Consider the following 8,847-nt stretch of genomic DNA (forward strand, 5'->3'; position numbering starts at 1 on the left):
AAAAAAAAAAAAAAAGAAAGAAAGAGCTGGAATCTTACTTGTTTTAATTATCTAATATGCTTCAAGGGGAGAAATAATAAAAACATTAAGGTGAATAAAAACAAGGTGACTTTTTAGCTCAAGCTGTTAGGGCGCCAGCCACATACACCAGAGCTGGCAGGTTTGAATCCACCCCCTCCCCCCTAAACAACAATAACAACTGCAACAATAACAAAAAAATAGCCGGGTGTTGTGGTGGGCACGTGTAGTCCCAGCTACTTGGGAAGCTGAGGCAAGAGAATCGCTTAAGCCCGAGAGTCTGAGGTTGCTGTGACCCCCGGCACTCCACCCAGGGTGACAGCTTGAGGTTCTGTCTCAAAAAAAACAAAAAACAAAAAAACAAGGTGACTTTTCAAGAGTCCATAGAACCATTTGATTGTATGTTTCAAAAAGTGATGATGGTGCTAGTTTATTTTTTTCTTTTCTACTAAGAAATACCATTTGGTTTCATTAGAAATGTCCTGATATGAGAAAAGCCATATTTGGCATATCCCTGCTAGCTTTGCACATAGATTAAATGTGGTCACGGTCTAAGGAAGAAGCCACAACTCAGGTTCAAGCAGAGAAAGGTGAAAGACAGAGAAGCAGGTGGTTTGGCTGTTTCACTACGCACTGAAGCTTTCACGTGGACTACGCACCAAAGCTTTCACGTGGACTACCTCGGGGTTTTTGTATGTTTTGTTTTGTTTTTCAGAAAACAACCAGATAGAAATTTGTTAATATTGATCTAATTGTTAGATGATAAAATCAAATTTAAAGGGATTAACGAAACTGCCTCTCCTATCAACCACTGTCTCTCCCTTTGATGCATACCTACGTCATGCCATGTGGATTATGTCCAGATTCCATCCCTGTTACTTTGAGGAGGGAGGTAGTTATTTGAGCTGGCCTTTGAAGTAGGAGTAGGTAATAACCACAGCAACAACAATAACTAATTGAGTAACAACCACCACCACAACAATAACTAATTGAAAATTAGAGTTTATTGTGTGCCAGGCTAAGTGTTTCAGATACGTTATCTAATTTCCCCCCGACAACTGAATGAAGAAGTTATTATTATTATTCTCTTTTATGTATGAGAAAACCAACTCATCCAGTGTTTAATCTTGGAGCTACACAGTTACTAAATGGAAGAGTTGTTATTCAAACCTCGGTCTAATTCCAGAACTCAGACTGTTAATTACTACTTGGAAAATACACACACACCATGAGCACAGTCCCAGAGGTGTAACACCATCAGGGGTATACAGCTTCCTAGAGTAAAAGAAAAACGGGGAGACAGGGATGGAGGCGGATACTGTAGAGCATGTCGAGTCATAGACGGCCAGATATTTAACTTTTTGAGACTCGGATTTATTTCGTTTTATACTGGAGTCTCAGGATCATTCTGTTTTGTCCCTAGCATTTCACCTATCATTGTGAACATCACCAAACTGGGATTTTTTTTGGCTGTTGAAAAATTATTAGGAAGATATGAAAGCTCACACAATTATTGATGGTTTGAAATATTCCGATCAATACCTCGTTGGGAACGGGCCGGCAAATTTCATCTACTAGAAGTAAATGATGAAACTCAGACTTTGTCTAGAACACAATACAGGCAGTTCATAAATGTTTTTAAAAGCGTGAAAAATAGCTGAATAGTCATATTCAAATATTATGCCTTGATAAAATTATTGGTTTTCCAAGAATAAATTAAAAGTGTTTTGAAAAGAACAGTATTTTCTTTTCTTTTTTTTTTTTTTTTTTGGTAGCCCTTGGTAGGGTGCGTGGCATCACAGCTCACAGCAACATCAAACTCTTGGGCTCAAGCAATTCTCTTCCCTCAGCCTCCCAAGTAGCTGAGACTACAGATGCCCATCACAAAGGCTGGCTATTTTGTAGAGATGGGGGTCTCACTCTTGCTCAGGCTGGTCTTGAACCCATGAGCTCAGGCAATCCACCCGCCTTGGCCTCCCAGAGAAGAACAATATTTTCTTAAGGGCTAATACTTATGTGTTTAAATTAGAAGATTGTTCAAACATATTTTTGATAATAACTTTTATAAAAACCACCACTAGTGCTATTTTCCCTACCATTGTTTTTATGCCAAAAATACAAATACACCTTTCCTCATTCTTCCCACTTGATTTGATGTACCGAAGCTGATCTAAGCTCTTTCTTCTGTAATGGGTGTATTACATATTTTATTTGTAACACACCTCTCTTGTCGCATACAGAGACAATACTAGACTTTGATTAGTTTGGAAAGTTTTCATGCCTTTACACTTACTCTTCAAAGATTGTAGATGCATATTTTTGGATTTTTCTCTGGATGTGTTATAAGATAACGATATCAACCTAGTGACTCAAAAATTTTTGACTTTATGTATACACATTCAGCAAAAACCATACTTTGAATTTGGAATGTCCATCATTTCCTGGGCTAGAAATATGCAGTCTGGTACTCTCTCAAGAATCTAGGCAGCAGCTGAGAGCCCCAGCTCCCAGTCAGACGTGTGATCCACAGAGCCCACAAACAAGACGTACCCACAGCATACTGTGTGTGGATAATTTTGCCCAGCTGTAGACTAATGTGATTGTTCCGAGCACATTGTGCGGGGAGCTAACACTAAGATAGGGTGCACTAAAAGCATTTTTGACGTATGAAACTTTTAACTTCCAACGGGTTTATCAGGCTACATCCCATCATAAGTATGTCGCTCCCCCTGCACACGCATCATGCATCATGCAGTTAGAGACTTTGATCATTGAGACAGTTGTATTTTCATAATCAGATTTGTAATTTTATTTTGGAGTCCTATAATACCTCTAGGGATCCCTAGTTTCCTCAGAGCACTGTGAGAATCATCGCTGTACAATGCAGATAATCATGACAGGTGAAGAGGTATCAAGAGATCTGCATTTTAAAATGATATTTCATGGCTGAGCAAGGTGGCTCACACACCTATAATCCTAGTGATCTGGGAGGTGAGGCAGGTGGATTGCCTGAGCTCAGGAGTTCAAGACCAGCCTGAGCAAGATACCCATTTCTACCAAAAAATATGAAAACTAGCCCCGTATGGTGGCAGGTATCTGTAGTCCCAGCTACTCAGGAGGCTGAGGCAAGAAGATCTCTTGAGCCCAATAGTTTGAGGTTGCTGTGAGCTATGACAACATGGTACTCTACCGAGGGCAACAAAGCGAGACTCTGTCTCAAAAAAAAAAAAAAGAGAGAGAGAATGACATTTCCTGTCATGAAATGGAGGATGGATTAAAGAGTGGAAATATTAGAACCAAAGAGATTTTCAAAGAGTTATATTGTGGGACAAAATGGAGGATAAGTTTTGGGATATGAATTAGAAAATGCATAATATTTGAAAAATAAATATATTTTAATTTTTGAAAATAACTTTTTAAAAATTTTAACAGTAGTTACCAGGATTGATGAATTAGAAGACATCAGGTATTGATGGCTTCTTGCTCTGGAAACCAAAGTAATTAATGGTGAAATGTTAAAGATAGATGAGCAGGCTGAAGACAGCAGAATGTTGGGTCTGATTTACAATAAAGTGGCTGAAGAGTTTGATGTTACACATAGTGAAGCTAAGGTACTAAACACAGATCTAGATTTTAGAGAAAGATCAAGTCTGATTATCAACCTGATAACCAAATTGATAAAGCCACAGGAGTGGGGTCAGGGAGAAAGTGGGGCTGAAAAGCAAGCAGGGTAAGGGCAAACACCCCTGGGGACCTGACCGGTTATGGCGCGTGCAGAGAAAGAGCCAGAAAAGTCAGGAGAGCTCAGAGAAGCAGAAGCAAGGCAGCTTCCAGAAGGACGCGAAGAGAGGCAGGTGGAGGAGAGGCCAGCGCCACGCACAGAGCACGCACCTTCTCTCCTTAATCCCTGTCCATCCCTGCCTTCCGCCATCACTTATCCAAATAATAAGCCTCAGTAAACAATTTCACTCCTGAGGTGTCAGTGCCTGACACACCTTTGGGGGGCAAGACACAATTGTAAGAGGGACTTTACCTAACAAATGCTCAGTGTAACCTGGTTTCTTGTACCCTCAATGAATCCCCTACAATAAAAAAATAAAAATTCATTTAATGATAAAATATTTTTAAAGTGAAAAAAATAATAATTTTACTCCTGTTCACAAAGAAGTCTGATGGCCTCAGGCATACCTACGTCTTACCCATCCCCCTCACCCTCACCAGGCAGCCTCCCACACGAGCCCCTCCCGAGGGGACTGAGCTCCTCCCGGTTTTCTGCTCCTGCCTGTTGTCCCGGTAGCTTCTCCTGCTCCCTCTCCAGCACCTGCAGTCTCCTGAAGGCGTCTTCCTTGAGTTCTTAAAACACGGACACTTCTCTCCTCCTAGCGATGGCTTCTTCCTAGGTGACTGACTGGACTTGGAAGGTCTAAGGACTGATCCACAGAAAAGTTTTTGAAAAACCAGAACATTGGGCTGGGCGACTGTAGCTCAGCGGCTAGGGCGCCAGCCACATGCACCAAAGCTGGCGGGTTCCAATCCAGCCCGGGCCTGCCAAACATCAATGACGGCTGCAACCAAAAAATAGCCAGGCGTTGTGATGGGCACCTGTAGTCCCAGCTACACGAGAGACTGAGGCAAGAGAATTGTTTAAGCCCAAGAGTTTGAGGTTGCCGTGAGCTGTGACACAGCACTCTACCCAGGGCGATATAGCGAGACTGTCTCAAAAAATAAACAAAAAAACCAGAACATTGGGAACCCGAAAGATTGAGGAGGCCATCTGAGTCAGAAAAATATATATGAAGAAAAAGAAAGCAGAATACACAAAGTAATTCTTAACTCTGGACACCAGATTGGTTGTGTGGTAAAGAAACGGATAGAAAACTCTCTCTCTCTCCCTCCCCATGTGTGTCATAAATGGACTCCTCAGAATCATGAACTGAGGACTAATCTGATCTGCACCCTTGAGTCAGTTTTGAGTAACATCAGGCAGAGGGTTTTAAAGCCACACAGAACTGGGCTTCAGCCCCGGCCCCACCATCTACTGTCTAGGCAGCCGTGAGCAGCTCAGGTAAGCTAAGTCCAACATTAGTATCTGTAGAACGGTAATGACAATATCTCCCTCACCAGGTTATCCTGAAAACAAAATGAAGTAATTTATGCAAAGTACTTATTACAGTCCTTCAACTACCAAATGTTCAATAAATGGCTGTTACCATTGCTCAACTAGGTCATAGATCAATAGGCGTATTTTGGACTGGCCTAAAAATGCTGTTATGCTTCTCAGGGAGTGTTCCATCTTCCACAGGGTTGGTTTAGAGATAGTCTTCATTATGCAAATATTTAAAAGCTTACATTCAAATTTTAATTTGCTGAATGGAAGAAAAAGTATCCAATGTACTCAGCCCTACTATGAAACTAGTTTATAGCTTTCATACAAAAGCTATAGCCCAATTATTGCCCAAGAATATGGGGATGGAGGAGAGTGAGGGGAGGGGAGGGGGGAGGATGGGTGGAGGGAGGGTGATTGGTGGGATTATGCCTATGGTCCATCTTACAAGGGTACATGTGAATCTTTCTAAATGCAGAATATAAATGTCTTAACACAATAACTAAGAAAATGCCACAAAGGCTATGTTAACCAGTTTGGCAAAAATGTTTCAAATTGTATATAAAACCAGCACACTGTACCCCATGACTGCATTAATGTACACAGCTATGATTTAATAAAAAAAAAAATTAATTTGCTTTTCAAAAGAACTGCTTGAGCTTTCCAACTGCCGATTGTTTATATCTAGCTTTTCAGGCACCACCTTAATCTCACAACTATATTAACTCCTCCCTGAAATGAGAGCTCTTGAGGAGCAAGGACTATGTCTTCCTTGAATAACAATGTAACTGAGCATCTGTATACCAATAGCTGGACTTAAAAAGATACATATGAAACAGTTCCTATCCTTAACTTCTACCTGGGGGAAATTATATGCAAGAACAATCCAAAGCAATCCCTAGCATAATAAAGACATGTGCCAACTATGGAGGGTACTAGAAGGAGAGATTCGTTTTATCCCAGTTGATGAGGAAGTTTTGAGATGAGCATTCAGTTGAAACTGAGCCAAATGTGCATCGAAGTCAATAATAAATGAAAAAGACATGAAGAACTAGATCTTTGTGAACTGCTACTGTAGGGAAAGATTCCTAAGTCAACCTTGGCTTGTTTGGGTCCTGGTGTGCATCTGGGCAAGTATGTGATAGCAGGAGATCCTCCCAAGAAAGAGTAAGCCAGCTGATGGGAAATCAGGGAAATACAGGTTGGAGGTCGGAGAGGGTCCACTATGGAACTGTCTTTTGGGAGCTGAGCAGGGAAGTTTAGACTTCATGCAAAAAGTTAAAAAATAAGTAAATAAAAATAAAAAAGCATTACAAATTCTAGAACCAAAGTATATGCAACATGATGAAAGCAAGTTGGAAGAAGGTTCTTCCAGAAATGAAGTTGTGGAAGCTGAAGATGACAGGCCAGAGCATCTTGAATCCATTTCACTAATACACGTGTGACCTATGGTAGGTCTAGACAGATAGACAGATATAAACGTGGTATTTCATAAATGTCATCTGGGATATTTGAACACTGACAAATATAACAAAGGTGACAAGGAAAATTGTGAGTTTTTTAAGTTAAAAAGAAATATTTGGTACCATGTATATGCCAAATATCAAGTGAAATATATAATGCTTCATGCTTATGTATCTATAATATTTATATTACGTGTTCTCCAGTAGCTGTTTTCTACTATATGCCTTGTCTTCCCAAATAAATTACCTACTTCTGCTGAGCAGAATCTCATCTCATCTTTCTCATGCATTCTATAGAGCCACCATGATGGACATAAAGTTCATGTTTAATGAAAATTTATTATTTGATTAAATAATTGAGGCCAGAAATATCAGAAAATCAGCCCATTGTAGATGGAGTCAGATGAATAAGAGTAGAATAAGCTTTCTTTGATTGCTATGTAACTTTTTTTTTTTTTGGCTGGGGCTGGGTTTGAACCCACCACCTCCGGCATATGGGGCTGGCACCCTACCCTCTTGAGCCACAGGCACCGCCCAGCTATGTAACTTCTTTCCAATAATGCTGACGGAGTGGGAAAAGTTGAACGGTGCCAAGTCATTTCCAGATAATAAAACTACAGTTTCCCTTTTGATATTCAGTAGAACAAACTTTCTGAATCGGAAACATTAAGAAAAAATAGTGAGAAATTATGTTTCATGACTGGAGAGTGTGGGGATTTTTTTTTTTTCACTTTAAAAATATGATGTTAAAGTGGGGAAGGTATGAAAGGATAAAAAAGTCAGTCAGTCCGACCTTTCATAGCAGCATATTTACTTCAGCAGAAAAAAAAAAAAACCCATGACTTTAATTGTGCAAGGAGAGAAGTAATGTCTGAATAGCTTTCCTTGCCAAGACTCGGGGTTGGATTTGGGAGCAGAATGTGAAGCTCTCGTTCATCCACATATAAGGGATAAGTGAGACACCTGCCTAACAGCATTTGTCTGAGAGCTAGAAAGAGCAGAGGAGTCTTTGCAGTGCTAAGGAAGAAAAGAAGTTAAAAATTTTAAGGATATTTGCTTTTCAATAAGATCACCGAGTCAAAATAAGTTGGCTGCGGCACGTTCAGAATCTGGGTTGCTCCTCTAGTGTTCAGGAATGATGAAGGGAGGAAGGAAGATCTCAAGGTCACCGGGAGTAGCCTTGGGAGTATTCCTATGAGGCTTATCTAGGCTCACATGCCTAATTTTTTTCCAAGTGCAAAGAATGGCCACTTGCTTGAGACAGGCCCAGTGCCATCCTTTATTCAAGTTCCTTTATAGTCCTCTTTTTAAAGAAGCTGTCAAGTTCTTTTTTCGCAGCTGACAGGAAAGGCCAAATCTGTGGTACAGGAAAGGAGACGCAGAAAAGAAACTTTTTTGTGTTGATGTTTTACTAAGTGAGCTAAGGAGAATTTTAGAATCATGTAATTTACTCTGGAGGCATTTACTGTACATAGCTATAGTGATGGTAATTTCTTTCATTGTTGAAGTGAAAAGATAACCATCAATCAGTTGTCAATTGGTCAATTGCAGAAGCGATGAAAAGAAACTGGTAGGAACAATCACTTCTGTGGCTACCTAGACCATTTGGAGGCTTAAGAAAAGTCTGGGAACTGGATTGCATTTTTAAAAGGGATCGGACCTGATTTTCAAAAAGGTTAATAGTAGGCATAACTTCTTCCTGAAGAACGGCTTTGCAGTTATGCCTAATTAGGAAATGCATTTAAGAAATGAACAATTTTTAAGACGTGAAGTTAAAAAGTGACAACTGTTTATTAAGGTAGATATTAGGTATGCAAGCCCCCAGATCTTTGAATTTCAGTGTGTTCTTAATGGAGGAATAAATACAAATTATTAATAATCCCACACATGTATTTTGAAGCAAAGTAATGAAAATGACTTTGAACTCATGCCTTAGTTCCAGTCTTGGGCACTTTGAAATAAATAACTTTCCAACTCTTTATCATGAGGAGGATAAAGTCCAAGCCAATTTTAAATACTGTTTTTAAACAAACCCCTACAAATAATTTAATTTTTGAAATCTTATGGAAGCTCACAGAAAGGTTAAGATAAGGAAAAGTTTAAAAATCATTAACTTGCATAAAAGGCAAATGGCACTTTGGGACTTAGTGCTGTAAAGAAGATTTCAATTTAATTTATCCTATTTTTCCAAGAATGGCAATGTTATTGATTTATTCTGAGAGAGTTCCCCACACACGCAGTCAATTTTTTTTTTTTTTTTTT

The sequence above is a fragment of the Otolemur garnettii genome, unplaced genomic scaffold, assembly GCF_000181295.1.
Source record: "Otolemur garnettii isolate 467f Iridium unplaced genomic scaffold, OtoGar3 scaffold00166, whole genome shotgun sequence".
Taxonomy (NCBI): domain Eukaryota; kingdom Metazoa; phylum Chordata; class Mammalia; order Primates; family Galagidae; genus Otolemur; species Otolemur garnettii.